The 21,215-nt window shown below is 43.5% G+C and overlaps 4 non-coding genes across 4 annotated transcripts; 1 reads left to right on the top strand and 3 right to left on the bottom strand.

The window, feature by feature from the left end:
• Positions 1-15,413: 15,413 nt before the first annotated feature.
• On the bottom strand, positions 15,414-15,486 carry TRNAT-CGU (transfer RNA threonine (anticodon CGU)). Its single transcript has one exon. It is a non-coding gene; the product is annotated as a tRNA-Thr (tRNA).
• A 381-nt stretch (positions 15,487-15,867) lies between these two features.
• Positions 15,868-15,940, bottom strand: TRNAM-CAU (transfer RNA methionine (anticodon CAU)). The gene has a single exon. It is a non-coding gene; the product is annotated as a tRNA-Met (tRNA).
• A 381-nt stretch (positions 15,941-16,321) lies between these two features.
• TRNAT-CGU (transfer RNA threonine (anticodon CGU)) lies at positions 16,322-16,394 on the bottom strand. Its single transcript has one exon. It is a non-coding gene; the product is annotated as a tRNA-Thr (tRNA).
• A 146-nt stretch (positions 16,395-16,540) lies between these two features.
• Positions 16,541-16,613, top strand: TRNAT-CGU (transfer RNA threonine (anticodon CGU)). Its single transcript has one exon. It is a non-coding gene; the product is annotated as a tRNA-Thr (tRNA).
• Positions 16,614-21,215: the final 4,602 nt, after the last annotated feature.

Genomic DNA, 21,215 nt, shown 5'->3' with positions numbered 1-21,215 from the left:
TCGGTCAATTTCGAGAAAACTGTTTTTGTGGGCATTACTCACAAAAAGAATAAGCACAGTTTCAATTACATAGCTAACAACGTTTCTCTATCTGAGGTAACAAAATTTAAGTACCTGGGCCTGCGGATAACTAACAACCTAAAATGGAATTTACACATCCATAAAATAACCGCCAACGCCTGCCGTAAATTTTTTTTCTTAGAAGGGCGTTAAAACTGTCTACATGTTCCGTACGCTCATCAGCGTATAAAGCAATTATACTTCCTGTCCTTGACTATGCTGCCATTATTTGGGACCCCTATACGCAAACCAACAATAAAAAACTCGAGCGGGTGCAGCGCAAGGCAGTTCGCTTCATTTTCAATAACTTCACCCGTACCTCTGCAACTGAACTTCTAAAACAAGCCAACTTGCCTGCACTTACGGATCGCAATCGTGCTTCCCGACTAAAATTTTTATTTCAGCTTATCAATAAACAGTACAATATAAACATATCTGATATAATTATTTTTTCTTCTGGTTATGCCACCAGACAGAGGCATGGCCTAACAATTACTCCATTCAGCGTACAAAAAAATTGTTTCAAATATCCTTTTTTTTTTTTCTAAGAACCGTGACTGAATGGAATAACCTGAATAATACCCAAGTTACACAACCTTCACTGCCTTCATTTTCTGCAAACATCTGTTAAATATTTTCCGATATGACCTCGTTCATAAAATGTATTTCTTTTTGCCGAGTTATTGATTATTTAGTTGATGTTTTGTATAGGGCCTGTCTTTGTACGCGCACTAGCCTAAAACAATGTATTTGTTCGCGTAACAGGTATTTGTTCTACCTTGTTTTGTTTTGTTGCCTGCATTAATATGCGGCATTTCCACCCTGTTTAAATCCACTATGGGGATTGCTGTATCTGTAAATAAAATTAGTAAATAAAATAAAATAAATAATAAACATTTGAAGTAAATAAGCTAGGTAAGAACCGACGTGAGAACTGCAGACAATGCTACGCCATGTATTCGATTCAGAGGCTTAACATCCCATACCACGATTGATTGTGTTTCATTTTATTATTGTTTAAAACTAGTGAAGCCAATTTCTCAATTTTCTCTGTACACACACTTCAAAGGTGTTTGCAGACGCACTAACACCAGGTTGTTGGTTGACGTTCACCGTAAAGACTTTAACTGCGTTAACAAACCTGGATGAAAAAAATTTGGCCCGTATCTGCATTTAATCGGCCAATGTCGTCGAAAGACGATAGTCTTGCGTGTGGAGAGAGTAAACAAAACAATTATTTGATGTTCTGCTCAAGAAAATTGCTGAATGGTATTCTGGAGGCGCTGCGTTAGAGTGCCTCAAGCGAGTAATGAAGGCGAACGAGCGCATCAAGTCACGTCACACGTGAGACATGAGCCCCATCTGGCAGTTTCTTTTTTTTTCAAAAACAAAGCGCGTGGCTCTGAGACAGGTGTGCGCGCCCTCCTCACAGGTGATAGGGTGTAGAACGTAAGGCGACGGGTAGGTGCCACCACCGTCTCGTTTTAGCAAAGCGTTGGAAACACTCGCCTTTCCGCGCAAGCGTTGAATGGTTAGCGCAGCGTGATAAGCGCTACGGTCCTTAAAATTACTTATGTATGCCTTTTCTAGTAAAAGGCGAACATGCAGAATATATACGTGTTGTTTTGGTGCCCCAGACGCGCGCAATATTTAATTTTTAATCGACAATTGCACAAGTATGAACGCTGAATCTTGAGCAACATCGGTGGGCGCTGCGAATGGGGTCGGCCGTTTCAAATACCCGACGCTCTTGAGAGTGGACAGACAGACAGACAGACAGACAGACAGACAGACAGACAGACAGACAGACAGACAGACAGACAGACAGACAGACCAAAATTTTTGCGTCGAAGGTGCCCAAGAAAGGCTATCGTCTTTAAAAGACAGAAGACGTCTGAACACGCTCTTTCAGACGCACTGACTAGTTCACCCTGCACTTTAAAGGTAGACTTGAAAAATAGAAAGCGTGATAAAACGAAAGACCGCTTTGGAGTAGAAGTCAATTATGGAAGCACTTTCCCACCTTTTCTTTCTCCGTTAATTCATGGTCTGTGTTCAGAATATGTTTAGCTCAATTAAGCTGTGTCAATACTTTACTCACTGGCTTCACTTCTGCACTGTCAAGGTTTCCGGGTTTCGCTTTTCTCTCTGGCGTGTTAATTAGTTTGGCAAGCTCTCACCTTCGTGTTTCCAGTAGCGTCGCACAAAGGAACCTCACTTGGAAAGAAGTCATAGAAAAAATTTCCAGTTTGCTGAGTCGTGATAGTGAGAAAGAAAAATAAAAATTTCTTTCAAACGGATCAGCCTATTTTTGCGCGAGGTTACAGTTGTCGTGGATTACTTCCTCAGTGATTTTACTGTAAATCTAGGAAGACTGATGCGACTGAATTCAAGTGCCTGCTTTTTTTTATTCTCGTATTGGTGAGACTCTATTATAGCTGCAGCTGGGGACGAGCCGCCGAGCAACGCACATCGACTTACAGTTGGTCGATAAGTTGTAAAAAGTAAGAATACATATTATTGTTTCAGCCAGTAACAGTTTACGTACTGCAATATTGCAAGAAAATAAGTAAATTTACTTGCGGGTCTCGACCCGGTGGCACAGTTCCTTAAAAAAATATGTGCCGACTTGAGACTCCAAGTGACGGTAACTCTCAACATAAAGAATGCATTTTAAAAAGCGGTTAACCGCAACCGAATGAATCTAACGACATATGATTCGTCATCATCAGGAGGTAGTTAGGTGTTTTCGGTATTGCAGGTTGACCGATGCGAAGCGTTTGTTAAATATGCTCCTCACTTATGGCCAACCACAGATTCGAGTGAGTCGTTAATCAGTGCAGTATCATGAATGTGCCATGAGTTTCAAGCCTGGCCAAATTTCATGGGACTGGTGGTCAGCAGCTTTATTAAGTAATTTGCAATTTGGATAAAATGCACCACGGAGGAAGGTGACGAAAGCAGTACTCAATATCTTGAAGTGAACAGACTTGCACCACCGGTTATAGAGAGAGAGAGAGGGAGAGAGAGAGAGAAAGAACGCTATTTTTTAAACAACTTTATTTAGGGCGGTTATAGACTAATGGTTATATGATGGCCGTGAAGTGCGACTTTGTGGGCGCCTGCTCCCTCCCCCCTCTCTCTCTTTTCATCTTTGAAACTCCATCATCCCTGTCACCAGTGTAGCGTGTACCATACCCATCCTTCTAGACTGGTTAACATCCCTTCTTTTCTCTTCAATCCTGTTAGTCCCTTCCTTGATAAAATGAGTGCCTGGCGTTAAGAATTGCAAGCGGGTGTGAGTTTTGAACTTAGACGTATTTTCCGCTATAGGTCTGAGTGTCACTACATATCACTAAAAGGAGCAATGGTTTCTTTTAAATTTCCTAGTCGTTTGAAATATGTAGAAAGCGAGGGCTTGTTGCAACTAGTATGAAAGATGACCCTTGGGATGCACGAGCACGTTTACTTTATTCATGAATGCCGATCAGTTCTGACGGAGGCCGATGAGTAAGAGAACGGGAACAAAGAAAGCAGGAAAGAATGGAAGTGTCAAGCATGGATTAGTACTTTGAAAAAAAAAATTACTGTGAAGACATTGCAGTATTGTGTCTTATAATAGGGTGAAAACCTAGGAATAGATAAAAGCGCTGCCCCCAAAACTGTGGCTCCGCTGCCATTCAACCGTGTGAGAGGTTCTTTCGATGTAACTTTCGTTACAACCGTAAATGCTTTCTCGTTGCTAATACAAGTATTATGCGCAATAATAAGTGAAAGTTTGTAGAACATTACGTTTGACGACAGAGACTGATGTCAAATTCTTTGCGGAAATTGCACAGAAAGTCAACGTTTTTCTTAACAAAAACCAACGGCACCAACATGTGCCTCTATAAAGGAACCACAGACCTAAAATAGGCTAAAGGTTTTTGGCGTCACTAAAATTGGGAAATGTGATTCTATGAGCCACCTATGCAAATTTTCTCAGGGAGGAAGAGTTACGGTTGAATGCGCAGCTTGCATTTATTTTTAGGTTGTAAAGTACTGTAGTTACCTTTAAGACAAAGACATGTGAATATGTGTGCTGTGGCTTTATTCATTGTATGCAGAGGTGGCTGCAGGCCTCAGTCAAGTTGCTTGTGGTTCAAGCCACTATTATCCGCAGTTTTCTCCACCGTTGACGGAAGAAGTTATTATTATCAATATTATTATATTAATATTATAATATTAATACTCATATTGTTATTATTAATATTGTAAGTGCAATATTCATCGTTGAGGACATCGTCCTTCGTTATGGCGCTCCAGAGGTTCTTATCACCGATAGAGGTATGACCCTTACTGTTCATCTGACTCAGATGATCTTGGTGAGACAATCTTGAGTCCGCAGCGCCACTGCTTAATTAGCACCGACAGATAAATAGTCTCACCAAGCGTCTTAATAAGACCATCGTCGACATGTTGACTATGTACGTCGATGTCGAACACAAGACGTGGGACGCCATTCTTCCGTACGTGACCTTCGCCTACAATACGGTGGTGCAGGTGACGACGCAGATGTCACCGTACAACTTGGTCTACGGAAGGAACCCGAACACCAGGCACGACGCCTTGCTACCAAACGTTGCTGACGAAGAAAACGTCGACGTTACCATCTACCTTTGGCTCGCTGAAGAAGCTCGTTAACTCACCCACCTGCGCAGCAAGAATCAGCAGACGGCCATCACCGCCGTTACAAGTTTCGACGAAGCTTCTTGGAATAGCCGCCCGGTAACCACATTTCGGTATGGACGCTGATACGCTCATGTGGCCTTAGTGGAAAACTTCTGTAATGGTACTTTGGACCGTACAGGGTCGTTCGACGTCTTGGCACCCTTGAGTACATTGCTGTCCTTGACGGCATCATGAACTCTCAACGACGGCCTACGTGATCTGAAGTTGTTCATGCCGTGCGCCTCAAGTCGTTTCATGCGTTTTAACGAATCTACTGACTTAATTTTTTTGTTGTTTCTGAATTATTGTGCTCTGTTGTTGGTATATGTACCATTCGTGCATTTTTACTCGTGTTCTCTATCAACCATCGGGACGACGCTTCCTTCAAAGGGGGCCCCGCCGCTGGTCTAGTGGCTAAGGTACTCGGCTGCTGACCCGCAGGTCGCGGGGTCAAATCACGGCTGCGGCGGCTGCATTTTTGATGGATGCCGAAAGGTTGTAGGCCCGTGTGCTCATATTTGGGTGCACGTTAAAGAACCCCAGGTGGTCGAAATTTCCGGAGCCCTCCACTACGGCGTCTCTCATAATCATAGCGTGGTTTTGGGACGTTAAACCCCACATATTAATCATTCTTCATAGGGGGTGATGCCACGCATGCTTTTTTTGTTTTATTTTGGTTTCATCCGGTTTTGTTTTTCACAAATCTTGTTGGGAATCATGAGCGCCAACTGCGCCTCAATGTTTGAGAAGGTTCATGATTATTGTAGATCATTCTGCTAAAATCGCACGCAAGACGCGTGCACTCAAAATTATTCCAGAGCTTGCGAGACGACCAGTGATAACGCTGGAATATTCGACGGCACATGTAGAAATACCGAAGCGCTTCGCCACTTGTCAGTTTATCGACGGCTGATGCTCTATTTGCCACTATCGGTGCCAGTGTGCTACTGTAATCTGACTTTTCGTTTACCGGCCACAAGTTCGGCCATATAAACAGTTTGTTCTGAATATACAGTCTGCTCCCTTCAGCAACGTCACGACCCCGTGACAATATCTTAGTCAAAATTACGACAAAGAAATGGGCATGGACAGGGAATGTAGCCCGTATCAAGATAATCGCTGGTCATTAGGAGTAAGAGAATGAATTCTAAGAGAAGGAAAGCATACAAGAAGAAAGTAGATGGACAAGTGGGCAGATGTAATTAGAAAGTTTGCAGAGATACGACGTGGCTACATGAAGCATAGGACGGGAGTAGTTGCAGAAACATACAAGAGACATTTGCTCTGTAGTGGTTCCTATCGAGCTGGAGATGATGAGGAGGAGGAGGAGAAGGAGGAGGCTTAATTTTAACATTACTTTATGCAATTCTCTACAAAAGTAATCTTCTGTTATTCACGAGAAAAAGAATAGCTTTGTTACCTTTAAATATATTGTACCGGTGGTATATACGGCTATAAAAACTGCCACTTAAAGCGGTATAAAATGAAGCTTTTTCTTTTTTCAAGATGCGCCTTGCTAGCCATTCCTAGGATTTCTAAACATGTACGTGTAATGCCATCTTTTAGCGGTGACCACGTGCCCCACAGCCACTGAATGGCCGGTATACAGATATACACGAAACAAATGGTATATTTGGAACAAAATGTGATACTGAAAATGACTCTCGGTTTCACATATTGGAGAACCACTTGAAGAATTCAGGCGTAATTATGATAATATGCCAAAAAGCGCCCACTTTCTCAAGCCGTAGATTTTACCACACAGCCTATTACAGCTGCGTCACCAGAGACACATTTCGCCATTTTGATCTTTGATTGTATAGCTCATAGAAGGGGCTTCAAAAACGACTCCTGCTTTTATATTCGGTGTGAAGCTAATATAAAAGCTACTATAAACTTGTTTTGCTACTTTATTGTGCAGCTAAATCCATGTAGCTTCCTCGGTCGTTTTTGCCAGCGTAATTGTTTCAAAAAACTCTATACGCTCTCAGATTGTAGCAGGGTGTATCTCAACAGCTTGCAGTAGGGAAAATGTTTCTACATTCAATGTTCGGGAGCATGTGCCCGTGCGCCTCACGAAGAGGGTTCTTCAAATCCTTAATGAGTCTACCTCACCACTGGTACGGGTAGCGCTCTCGTAATTTCGCTGCTCTAGTGACATCTAGTAGCAGCTACCTCAACTACAGAAATGTCCCTAATTCCTTGGCATGGACATATGACGCCATAAAAATCATAGTCTACGTAATAAACAGACGAAGGAAGTCTCTTTTTAGAATTTCTCACAAATTCTTTTTCACTAAATGAACAGCATATATAGAATGATCATGGTGAAGATTCCATAAATGAAGCTTTTTATTACCTTTTTTTCCAATACGGGAGAAAGACCGCCAAACATTAGCAATTAAATTACCAAAGAAAAAGCCTAAGAATCACTTTACATCTCATACTCCTCATCATTTTTTTCCTATGCAGAAGTTTCTTTGTGGTAGCAATAATACAGATAGAAAAAAACGACAAAGAAAAACGCGTATGGCACTCTGTTTGATAAGGTCGCTTCGAGTGCTCATTAGCAACCATAACGCGTCTTAACGACGTCATTAGTGCTCCACAATGGAATGCGAAGAACGTAGTGCACCTGATTGATGCTCTCGTGCCGTCATTAGCAGCTACGAGACACGGTATTTGTTGAGTGCTTATTTTACGCTTTGGCATGCTGTCACTTTCCGTCGCGGTTGGTCTAATGTGGGCTACGTTTCTTTCGTTTTCAGAGTGTGTGTCATTTCACGCAACGACTATTTCATTTTTAAAAGCGTTGAAAAACACCTTAGCAGGCTTTTATTTTTCATTCTATACTGGTTTGCTAAGCTATACTGGTTTGCTATGCTATACTGGTATGCTAAGCTATACTGGTTTGCATTCTATACTGGTTTGCTATGCTAAGAGCACACTATAGTTAGCATTTATTGGCTTTATTATTCCCGCAGCCTCTTGTGTTTAGACTGAAGTGAATAGAATAATAGTGCCATATAAAGCGAAACGGATTTTTGTGTTTCTGTTTGATAAAAGCATCAGAGTGCGAATATTGAAGAAACTATTATTGTAGAGGGCTTCACTCGAGTATAAAACATAACGGGAGTGCTCACTAGTGCTTTCAGAATGAATATATTCTCCTCCGTGGTCAATGACACGAGAGATATCGCACGCAGAAAGCATTTGTAAACACGATAGTCATTCTTGGGGACCTTCAACGGAAATATTTGGTGTGTTTTTCTGTCTGTACATTTGTCTGTTTGTCCGACCTAACGATACCTCAAACGGCCCCAAGCGGCCAACCCGATCCGCAGCGCCCACCAATATTGCTCAAGGTTTAGTGTTCGTAGTTGTGCAATTGCCGATTAAAAAGCAAATATTCTGCATATCTAAGGCGCCATAACAACTTTTCTATGTTTTGTATGTCTACGTTTATACTAGAAGAGGCACACAGAAGTAACTCTAAGGACTGTAACGTTTATCGCGCGGCGCTGACAGTGCAATGCAATGTTCAAGAAGGTGTTTTCAACGCTTTGCTACGACGACACTGTGGGGGCACCTACACGTAGCTTTGCATTCTACACCCTATTTGACTGGCGCGCACCTTTCTCCGCGGTCGCGCACGCCTTTGTTTTCGAAGATAACTGCCAGATGGCGCTCGTGTCTAACGCGCCTAGATGCGCTTGTTCGCTTCCGCTAAACCCTCGAGGCACTCTAATGCAGTGCCTTCAGAATACCATTCACCGATTTTCTCGCGCAGAACATTAAATAAACGTTTTGTTCACTCTCTCCAGACGCAAGAATATCGTCTTTCGACGGCATTTACAGTGTAACATGTAGATTCGGGCCAATTTTTTCCACGACATGTATGTGTCTGTACTTGAGCTACAAAACTTGAATAACTGGAGAAGCCTAGGAATATGAACATTGACTTTTCCACAACAAGTGTTAAAGCGAAACAATCATTTCGATGAAAACAGTTTTGTTCTGTGTTCTTTATCTTACACAAAAATAGAGTGCCAGCTGTAAATCAGAATACAATGAGTGACTGAACGACGTATGTAACTGCGCGGTAGTAAACACGGACGACAAGAAGATACAAGGACAAGCGCAGACTATCAACTGAAGGTTTATTTTTCACAAACGACATATATATGACTGAACCAGAAACAGAAAACACGAAAATCTACAAAAAATGATGACTTGGCACTTAACAATCGACAAAACGTGAACGTTTGACAAAAGCAGATTCAAGGACCATGTGCGCCACTTGCCAGATACCGTAGCTCTTTATCTAAAAGAGCTAACGACGGTTTGCTGACGCAGTGTTCTGGTTCCCGTGCCATTTTTTCCGCTTCGACAATCATACGGGTATGATCGTCTTTGTGCCTGAACATTACGACCGTGCTTTCGAACTGCGCAAGGCAGCCACACCTACTGACGTGCTGAGCTAAAAAACCCTCATTGCCAGTGCGCACATTGCGTGCGTGCTCGCGCAGGCGCTCATTTAGGCATCTCCCAGTCTGCCCGATGTAACACGCACCACAAGATAGCGGAATTCTATATACTACATTCATGTCACATCTGACAAACTGGGTTTTATGCCTGATAGTGCAAGCTTGTTTGGGCCTATTGTTTACACATGTCATTTTGGCTAGCTGAGAGAGCTTGTAAGGTGCCGAAAAAACGACCTTTACGCCCATGCGCTGTCCGAGCTTTTTTATCTTGTGAGATAGCTGGTGCTTGTAAGGGATTACCGCGACTTTGTCACGTTTGCTTTTGTCTCTGTCATTAGTGCTCTCTCTGCTTCTGGGCTTTTTCTTCTTTTTTATTGTGACAAACGTGACAAAGTCGCGGTAATCCCTTACAAGCACCAGCTATCTCACAAGATAAAAAAGCTCGGACAGCGCATGGGCGTAAAGGTCGTTTTTTCGGCACCTTACAAGCTCTCTCAGCTAGCCAAAATGACATGTGTAAACAATAGGCCCAAACAAGCTTGCACTATCAGGCATAAAACCCAGTTTGTCAGATGTGACATGAATGTAGTATATAGAATTCCGCTATCTTGTGGTGCGTGTTACATCGGGCAGACTGGGAGATGCCTAAATGAGCGCCTGCGCGAGCACGCACGCAATGTGCGCACTGGCAATGAGGGTTTTTTAGCTCAGCACGTCAGTAGGTGTGGCTGCCTTGCGCAGTTCGAAAGCACGGTCGTAATGTTCAGGCACAAAGACGATCATACCCGTATGATTGTCGAAGCGGAAAAAATGGCACGGGAACCAGAACACTGCGTCAGCAAACCGTCGTTAGCTCTTTTAGATAAAGAGCTACGGTATCTGGCAAGTGGCGCACATGGTCCTTGAATCTGCTTTTGTCAAACGTTCACGTTTTGTCGATTGTTAAGTGCCAAGTCATCATTTTTTGTAGATTTTCGTGTTTTCTGTTTCTGGTTCAGTCATATATATGTCGTTTGTGAAAAATAAACCTTCAGTTGATAGTCTGCGCTTGTCCTTGTATCTTCTTGTCGTCCGTGTTTACTACCGCGCAGTTACATACGTCGATCATGAATCACCAACTCGCCCAATCGTCCACCTTGAGTGACTGAAGATTTTGATGAGAACAACGTGAGACGGTGGAGCTTGTAAGAAGGTAAATGACGTAACTTAGGAGAGGGTACAAAGAGGATTGCTTTCTGTGCAAAGCACGAGCATATCTTATGCATTCTTCACGAGAGAGCATGAATATCATCACGAAGTGCCACGCTATAACGACTGGCGATAAGTCAGTCACATTTAATAATAATGAAACTCAGCTGATTAGCGCATATCTTTTTCTACTCGTTGCGTTACCTAGCCTCCAACACAAAATAAATAGGTAACGAAGTGTTCAGTAACGGGCTTCTGTGGAACGCCTTCTTATTCAACGGCCAGGCATTATAACAGACGCGACACCATGGTGGCCAGCATAAATATGTTTGTCTGGCCGTATGTATGTACAAAATGGTCCATAAAAAAGGGAACATCGAAGTGTGCATAACAGCCAGTTCATGAACATCGGCTGCGGGCAGCTGCAACAGGTTCTACGTGTGCTCAATGAGCTAAGGGCCCGGCGTTTAATTGCAATAGCAGATATATGGACACTCTCCTTGAGTTTTCGCACTTGAAATTGGCATCACTGTCATGTTCCGCATGAAGTCAAAATGATTGATAGATATATGGGGTTTAACGTCATAGAACCACCATATGTATATGAGACGCCGTAGTGAAAGGCTCCGGAAATTTCGACCACCTGGGGTTCCTTAACGTGCACCCAAATCTGAGCACACGGGCCTACAACATTTTCGCCTCCATCGGAAATGCAGCCGCCGCAGCCGAGATCCAATCCCGCGACATGCGTGAAGTCAAAATAAAAAAAATTGGCCCCATATATGTATGTTTCACTGCAAATGTCCTCGAAAGACGATAGTCTTGTCTTACGTGTGGAGAGAGTGAACAAAATGCTTCTTTGATGTTCTTCGCGAGAAAAAAGGTGAAATATCATCTGGAAGTGCTGCGTTAGAGAGTCTCGATCCGTGCAGCGAAGGCGAACGAGCGCATCGAGGCACGTTAGACACGGGCGCCATCTGGCAGTTACCTTCGAAAATGTAGGAAGCGCCCGCGGTAAAAAATGCGTGCCTCTCTCGGAGGCGATAAGTAGTAGAACGCAAAACGATGGGCAGGTGCCACCACCGTGTCGTCTTAACCATAGCCTCCTCTATGTCTTAACAAAGCGTTGGAAACACTTGCCTTTTTGAGCATCGCGTTGCACTGTCAGCGTAGCGTGATAAACGCTACGGTCCTTAGAATTACATGTGCAAGCCTTCTTTAGTATAAAGTTACACACACAAAGCGTCAACGTGTTGTTATGGTGCCTGAGATATGCACAAAAATAATTGCTTTTTGATTGCAAATTGCACAGGTATGAACGCTGAAACTTGAGCAATATTGGTGGGCGCTGCAGATGGGGTTGACCACTGAAGGTATAGTTTGGAGCTGTTTGGAGTATCGTTACCGCGGAAAAACAGATAATCGTTAACCACTTTTTCTAAACACAATTGTACAGGCAGATCAAAATTTTGGCGTCGAAGGTCCCCAAGAAAGACTATCGTCATAGCTATCATCTTTATTAATGTAACACACCCCCCCCTCGTGCGTTCTATCCTCGGGTGAAAGCGCGTAGGCGGGGCAATGAACGTGGCAGAAGCAGAAATCGAACAAGCTGGTCCATTTCCGTCGCTCGAATAGCGAACGCAATAACTTATTCCCAAGCTTCGACTTGCGGTTGAATGCTGAAGCAGGGAGGAAGTGCCCCTCCCCTCTTTAACAAGCATGATAACACGCATGGAGGAAGGAGGGTCTCGTTCGAATGACTGAAGGAATACTTATATTATCGTAGCGCGTAAAAACTGGGACACAGAACAAGGGAAGGGGCAAAAGGATAGCGCCCTCCCCTTGTCCTGTGTCTCAGTGTTCACGCGGTACGATATTATTAGTTATGAATCACCAACACGCCCAACTACATAACCTTGTTGAGGGAATAACTTTGATTGATATGTGGGGTTTAACCTCCTGAAACCACCATATGATTATGAGAGATGCCGTAGTGGAGGGCTACGGAGATTTCGACCACCTGGGGTTCTTTAACGTGCATCCAAATCTGAGCACACGGGCCTACAGCATTTCCGCCTCCATCGGAAATGCAGCCGCCGCAGCCGAGATTCGAACCCGTGACCTGCGAGTCAGCAGCCGAGTACCTTAGCCACTAGACCACCACGGCGGGGCAAGTCAGCGCCCGAAAGAACGCGACAAGGAAAGAGCCCCACTGAAAGCTTGCACTGCGCCTTTGCAAGCCTCATTGCTACCATCAGCTGGCAATAGCCATGAGCGGCCTTCCCGTGCTCCGATGTACCCTGTAGCAGTGTATAACTGTGTACTTAAGCAGCATGTTTTGCACATATGTATATACACACAATGTTTAGACAATCACAATTGTTTACCGACGAGGCTAGCGTGTACTAAACGGCATCTCCGTGTCAGCTCTCTACTAAAAAATCACGTACCAGCGAGAGCAGCACTATGGCGAAGGGTTCCTCTCTTTGTCCGCCACACGCAAACTTTATAGTGTCTCATAGTGCACTATTAAAGTCGTTGTTTTCACACACAGGGCTCTTCTGCAGTAAGGGCATAACAGCAATCACCTATGTCTCGAAGGGCATGTTGCAGGGTGTCATAAGTTTGGGCAAACACTTATTACTGGCAAGCTATATTGAGATAGTGCTGTCAAGTAAGAGTATTCAAGACGTGGTTGGTGAAGAGCACGTTACGACATAAGGAGAAAGGTAGGAAATATCTGTGCCCAGTGCGAAAACAGACAGACATCGATCAAGGAAGGGATGCTTTGTATTGCGCCGAGCGCAGCTTTCAAACTCCGCTTACGTAGCGGTAGTGTGGCAAAGATGTTGTTGGTCACACGAGTTCTGGAACGTTTTGTGGTCAATCGCGGGCATTACGATGAAAGCCACGTATCCAAATACCTCATGCGATTACCTGCTTCAAAAAAAAATTACCTGCTTCAAAAAAAAATTGCTTATCCACTTCGAAACTCAAAAACATGCTGTAGAAAAAGAAAGAAAAGAAACAAGCTGCACCAAGATGGTATGACAGCCACAGCTTCTCGGGGAGTTTGGTCATTTATTAAATGGTTGACAACGCTGCAAAGTGGTGTGTAGTACAGCGACAGCTCGTGAACAATACATCTACGTGAGCGTACAAGGTAACATCGAAGGGGAAAATGGTGCATCTTTCTGCGGACCTGTCCTGGCGACGTCTGGCATGGAGCTGCTGTCTACCTGCTCACAAGATAGTCCATTTATCAGAGAGTAATCCATTCAGCGGATCCTGTTGGAAGGCGAAAGAGCTTTTCAATACTGTAGTCTCCAGTATATAACATATGTAAGGCTGCGCATAGAAGCAGCCGAGGCAGCCGCGAAGCATGCGACGGAGACCGCATCAATTGTTTTCCTTGTTTTTGCCGGGCGGGGACGGCTTCTGTTGCTGAGGTTCAGAAGGAATAGACGGTGAAAGTAGAAGGATGAGCAAAGGACGCTGTATTTCGAAGTTTTGTTGCATTGTTGCGCAGGGTTTGGCGTAACTAAGAAGGCGTGTGTCGGCTGCGTGATTCCTTTACCCTCCTATCAGACGAGCGCACCTGGTGCCAACCTGATAGCTTAACCGCGTAATATACAAAAGCCCACCAACCACACCTTCAGCTTTTCTTCTCGCTTGCGGGCGCACCTCGCAGCCGACAATGTCGCAGATTGTTTGTGCAGTTGTTTCTGCTCGGCTCTGAATCGGCATTGAAGAATGGCTCTGCTGATTTCAATCTTCTGCTTGCTTTATACCACTGTCTTCACAGAAAGTTTACTTTTGTGTGAGTGCGTACTGTCAATCTAGCGCAGCCTATTTTTCGGTCCTTTTGTTAACTTTGTTTTGCAGCAACGTAATTGTCTAATACCAGGCGTTTATCTTCTAGCAGAACAGAACTATTACAACATTATTCTTTCATTTATACTTGTTCACAACATCGGAAACAAAAACGCAGAGCCCGCCCACAAAGTCTGCGAAACTTACTTTGAAAGAGAGTCATGTTAGCTGGTCTTTACACAAACTATAACTGGTCTTCCTTCTCTAATATAGCACAAGGCATTGTATCTTGAGTTGCTACTTCAAGCCTAGGTTGGCTGAGCACGTATGTCAGAAGAACTTTCCCGCGAATGTTAAAGCATAGCTAGGTGCACTCACTCATGAGTGAACTCTCTCGCACTCACTCACACTCGTGTGAACGTGGCAGTATTGAAACAGCACCATTCCTGCCATATCTGTTAGCCAGGAGGCTTTGGTGAAAAGATGAAAAGAAAACATAACTGCTTTTGGTGCGAGTCCTGTTTAATGGCAATTTGTGAGTAAAAGATATTTAAAGAGGCAGGGGAACTCTGGAATATTACCAGATAGATCACAGAGCCTTTTGAGGATGATCTAAGCTAGACGTGGCACTGCATATGTGAACTCGTCAGCAGTCGAAGTTGATATATTACTTTGCCTTCGCAGTTGCTGTATAGAAGTTAGAAAAGCATATTGCTTTCCCATGATAGAGTAACTCGTACTCTAAATCTTCAATTATTTGTTCTAAACATCAAACGGTTGTGCCCCGCTATTGCTCCGGCGAGCTGTGTACACCGGGGAACTTACTGCTCACCCATGGTCGGGTGCCAATATCATCTTAAATGGTTCACACTGTGATCGTCAGGGTTTGCGAACAACTTGTTGGCAAACCCTGACGAAGGCCGGTCCACCGGTCGAAACCGTTGATGATAAAATTAAGACGGCGGCTAAGTTGTGTTTCTTGTCTTCCCAAATACGTTTGGCCCATGGAATATATATATATATATATATATATATATATATATATATATATAATGAGATTTAACAGACAGTAATGCCAAGGAATGTACAGGAGAAGTTATAAAACCAATGGAATATAAATAAGAAGAAAGAAAAGTGGATGAAAAAATTACCAACTGTGAGCAGGAATCGAACCTACGACCTTCGAATTACGCGTTCGATGCTCTAACCACTGAGCTATCACAGCGGCCCTCCCTCCATCCACTTTTTGGGGTTTATCTGTGAATTTAGAAGTAGGAGTGACAGTCAGCGCCATCTATAAGCCAAACAACGAGTGTGAAAACACTCTTATGCGCATGTTTGGCGTCACGTAGCACGTGAACTTATTATGAGCGGGCAGCTGATTAATTGTCCCTCTTATACAACCTAAACACACCAAGTCTGCCAGTATGAGACCCTCGTTCAATGAAATAAGGGAAAGAGGTGTATACCTAAGGGCTCGTTTTTCCGTGTTTTAACACAATATTAATGAGATTTAACAGACAGTAATGCCAAGGAATGTACAGGGAAAGTTATAAAACAAATGGAATGTAAATAAGAAGAAAGAAAAGTGGATAAAAAAATTACCAACTGTGAGCAGGAATCGAACCTACGACCTTCGAATTATGCGTTCGATGCTCTAACCACTGAGCTATCACAGCGGCCCTCCTTCCATCCACTTTTTGGGGTTTATCTGTGAATTTAGAAGTAGGAGTGACAGTCAGCGCCATCTATAAGCCAAACAACGAGTGTGAAAACACTCTTATGCGCATGTTTGGCGTCACGTAGCACGTCAACTTATTATGAGCGGGCAGCTGATTAATTGTCCCTCTTATACAACCTAAACACACCAAGTCTGCCAGTACGAAACCCTCGTTCAATGAAATAAGGGAAAGAAGTGTATACCTAAGGGCTCGTTTTTCCGTGTTTTAACACAATATTAATGAGATTTAACAGACAGTAATGCCAAGGAATGTACAGGGGAAGTTATAAAACCAATGGAATGTAAATAAGAAGAAAGAAAAGTGGATGAAAAAATTACCAACTGTGAGCAGGAATCGAACCTACGACCTTCGAATTACGCGTTCGATGCTCTAACCACTGAGCTATCACAGCGGCCCTCCCTCCATCCACTTTTTGGGGTTTATCTGTTAATTTGAAGAGTGTTTTCACACTCGTTGTTTGGCTTATAGATGGCGCTGACTGTCACTCCTACTTCTAAATTCACAGATAAACCCCAAAAAGTGGATGGAGGGAGGGCCGCTGTGATAGCTCAGTGGTTAGAGCATCGAACGCGTAATTCGAAGGTCGTAGGTTCGATTCCTGCTCACAGTTGGTAATTTTTTCATCCACTTTTCTTTCTTCTTATTTACATTCCATTGGTTTTATAACTTCCCCTGTACATTCCTTGGCATTACTGTCTGTTAAATCTCATTAATATTGTGTTAAAACACGGAAAAACGAGCCCTTAGGTATACACTTCTTTCCCTTATATATATATATATATATATATATATATATATATATAACGGATGAGACATGGCGTCAGCCAGAACACATGTTTATTCTGACCCCTCGTCTTCCTCACCTTCCTTTCCCACATTCACCTGTGAAGCGTCACACGTTTGCCCCTGCCCCCGAGAGAGCGTCAACTTATTGGGACAATAGTAGCGACGCAGTTTGTTGACGTGCACAATGTCAGTAGTTCTGCTTAACGGAGCTACGCATCGGTCGATCTCATAGTTCACAGGAGAGACTCTGCGAAGAATTGTGTAAAGTCCTTCTATGACTGAACTGAGCTTTCCTTTGTTCGGGTGCCAAGGTGTTTCGTAGAGGACCAATTCACCAGGTTGGAGATCTTGTGGCAGGAATTTTTCGTCGTAGATTATCTTGTTCTTCTCATGATAGGCAAGCGTGTTCTTGATTGCACTTTTGCTTGCTTCTTGCACACTCTCCATTGGTGCGTCTAAAATTGTGTCGTATGAAGGAATTCCATACATTAGGTACGATGGTGGATATCGTGTTACTTCATGTGGGGTTCTGTTGCATTCATCGACAACATCCGAAAGATGTTTAACCCAAGACTTCTGTGGCTTCTCATTCATTTTGCACTTTAGCCGGGTTACAATAGTCTGGTTTCTACGTTCGTTCATGCCATTACATTGAGGGTGTTGGGAGGATGTGAACAATTGGTGGACACCATTGCGTTTTAGAAACTGCTTGAATTTTCCAGCTGTGAAAGCTGGTCCACGATCAGCTAGGAATTTCTTGGGTTTTCCTGCTGCAAAGATGGCGGTGATGCACGAAATGTATGCGTCACAAGTTTTGTTCTTGTGGGGAAACGCCCAGACATACCGCGTAGCGTGGTCGATTGCCAAATGAATAAACTTCTTTGTCGAGCCATATCCTGAAAAGCCACCTGTAGTGTCCATTGCTGAAAGATCAAAGGGTTGTTCTGCAGGTGGTAGTGACTCGAGAGATCCGAATCTCTTGGTTTTCGGCTTCTTGCAACGCTGACATATGTCACAATGGCGAACGTAGGATGAAACGTCTGTGATGATTTCCGGCCAATAGTAGGATGATGACACCAAGCCCAGCGTTTTCTTTACTCCGACGTGTCCGAACTGACAGAGTGCTTTCTGCAGAAGGCCCAGTCGAAGCTTGAGAGGAACGTACACTTTGCGAATTCCTTTACGTGTCACGATAGTGACCCCGTTTTCCGTTGTGTACTTGCAGCGAGGGCGGTCATCCTGGTAAGTTTGAAGTTCTGGTAATGAAAGGAGTTGAACCATAGGGCTTCGCGAAAATGCGTCCGCCTCGATGCTTTCGCTGCCTTTTTGATGTCGAATGTTAACGTCATACATCGACAGCTTCAAAGACCATCGAAAGAGCCGGCCATGTGGGTTTTTTATGTTTCTGAGCCATTGTAAAGCAGCATGATCGGTGACAACAGTGAATGGTCGTCCATGTAGGTATCAGTGCCACTTGTCAACAGCGTTAATTATAGCGAGGCATTCGAGCTCTGTGATGGCATAATTTAATTCTTGCGTGAGTAGCCTATGCGAGTGATAGGCAACAGGGTGTTCTTTACCATCATGATCTCTTTGCTTCAGAACTGCACCTACGCCTACGTTAGATGCGTCGCAATAAAGAATGCATGGTTTCTCGCAAGAAAAAATTTGTAAAATGGGTTCTTTGGTCAGACAGTATTTCATGTTCTCAAAGGCTTGTTCACATGAGGAATCCCATTCCCATGGTGTGTTCTTCTTCAACAGCTTCGTAAGTGGGAAAACTATGTCACTGAAGTGCGGTATAAACTGGCGGTAAACGTTGTTGATACCTAAAAAACGCTGAAGCTCTTTTGGGGATTTCGGTCTTAAGAATCGCAATACAGCTTTTATGTTTCTTCGTATAGGCGACACTGTACCGTGCGACACTCTGTGACCCAGATATTCAATAGAATCTTGGACAAAACGGCATTTCTTCAATTTACGTTTTATATTCTCCATTTTTAGGGCATGCAATAGAGCTTAGAGGTGCTGTAGGGGCTCAGTAAATGTGTCTGAGAAGACTACAATATCATCAAAAATATTAACGACATTTTTCAAGTTATGTTTTCTGATAACTGATTTCACAGCTCTTTCGAATGTAGCAGGAGCATTTCTCAAACCGAAAGGCATAACAAGCCACTCATAATGGCCATTCGGCGTGACAAAAGCTGTTTTGGGATGTCCTCTGGGTTCATTTTGACATGCCAATAGCCTGATGTGATATCCAATGTCGAAAAATATTTCGATTTTCCCAGGTAGTCTAGAACATCGTCTATACGCGGAATAGGTTGGTAGTCAGGCACAGTGACAGAGTTAAGTTTTCGATAATCAATGCATAAACGCGTGCGTCCTTCACCTTTTTTCTCTGCAAGAATGACTGGAGCCGCGTATGGGGAAAAAGATGGACGCACTACACCTTGCTTGAGAAGTAAGTCCACTTGCTTGACAATTTCCTTTTTGTTTTCCAGGGAGCATCGATACGGTGGTCTGTGGATAGGCACGTTGTTGGTGAGGGCAATGCAGTGTCGTTCCTCCGCGATACATCCGAAGTCCATCTGAGACTTTGAGAAAATGTCTTCGTAATTCTGAAGCACCTCTCTCAAAGCAGCTTGTTGCGATGGTGGAAGGTGTGTGACATCAACGGCTTGGAGAGGGGTTGTATCGGCGCTGAAGACACACTTTTGTGTTTGAAAGGAATTCTGCAAAACTTTGTTGTCTTGAAACAAAGTCATTGTGTTTAAATCCAGTGACAGGTTGAAAAAGGAGGCGTTGTCCAAGCCTAGCAAGAATTCAGTCTTCATGCCTGGTAGAACGTGTGCTTGGACTACCCGCTTTAACTTCCCTATTTCCAACTGTATGTGTACGTGGCCCAAAGTTTTTGTGGTTGAGGGGACTTGTTGGACACTAATGCATGAATCCTTGAGCAACTGCAGCTTGAGTTTTTTGAACACAACTTCATTGATACAGGTAATAGTCGCTCCTGTACCCAGAGTTGCGTTCACCATGTGTCCGTTCACAAGTGCACCAAAACGCATTAATGAGCTTTGGGCTGCCCTCTTCGTTTCCCTGGTTGTCAGTTAGAGCAGACACCATTTCACGACGAGGGCACTCATTGTGCCAGTGAAACTGATTCGGCAAACCAGTAGATGCACAATGTCGGCACTCACTGTGAGGGGTGCGCATCAATCCTGCAGGGATCCATGGTCGCGTAGATTGAGGCTCTCGACGCATGAGCTGCCGTTTTGACGAGTGTTGGGAAGCATCTCCGTGGACAGAGTCTTCCGCTTGAAGCGCAGCAGCAAGCCACTTGGCTGGGGTGGTGAGCGTCAATCCAGCGAGGCGTCTTTTGATCTCTTCAGGTACACCATCAGTCAATCCTGATACTATGTGAACGTCTTTTAAGTCTGCGAGGCGACCAAGGTGTGTCTTCTCTTCGTAGTAGTGCCTGATGCGCTGTTCTCTTTTGAGCCTGCAGTGTATGAATTGGCGGAAAGGGTCACTAACCGGTGCAGAAAATCGTGATATCATGATTGTTTTGGTGCCTTCCCACGTATCTTCTGCGTCGAAAATCTCGGTGAGGTACCAGCGGAATGCCTCACCTTCCAGGTACTTGTTGATGCAGTCCATGCGATCTCGTTCGGACCAGCTGACGTTGTGCGCCTTCGTTTCGAAGAGGTGCAACCACTTGTCAACAGGAACGTCGTCTTCAGCTCCGGTGTATTTCGGCAGGCTGATCATCTTGTTTGGTGAGCTCGTGATGTTGCTGCGGTAGATCCTGTCGACTTAGTGTAACGGATGAGACATGGCGTCAGTCAGAACACGAGTTTATTCTGACCCTTCGTCTTCCTCACCTTCCTTTCCCACATTCAACTGTGAAGCGTCACACGTATATATATATATATATATATATATATATATATATATATATATATATATATATATATATATATATATATATATATATATATATATATATATATATATATATATATATATATATATATATATATATATATATATATATATATATATATATATATATATATATATATATATATATATATATATACTAGTGACAGCGACAGCTATAGTCTGTCTCCGAAAATGTGCCCCCACCACACTTCGTGGCGCTGGCGTCAGTGTCAGTCCTGGCCGTGTTAACCTAATGAAAGTGAATTTTCACAGTCTATAGAGCATCTTTAGACTTCTTCTACTTAAATTTGCTTTTATGAAGATTTAGCAATTCGTTTGAACAAAAGCTTTTAACAATCTAAAAACAATTGTCTTCATACTGCCAAATAATTGTTGTCTAATTAGTTTAAATAGATTGCCTCTAAACCAGAGTTTTCAAAACGTACGCCAGTTTTGACTTCTTGTATTCCGTAGA

Source organism: Rhipicephalus microplus, chromosome 4 (genome assembly GCF_043290135.1).
Source record: "Rhipicephalus microplus isolate Deutch F79 chromosome 4, USDA_Rmic, whole genome shotgun sequence".
Classification (NCBI taxonomy): Eukaryota; Metazoa; Arthropoda; class Arachnida; order Ixodida; family Ixodidae; genus Rhipicephalus; species Rhipicephalus microplus.
This window is presented reverse-complemented; position numbering and strand designations above follow the sequence as displayed.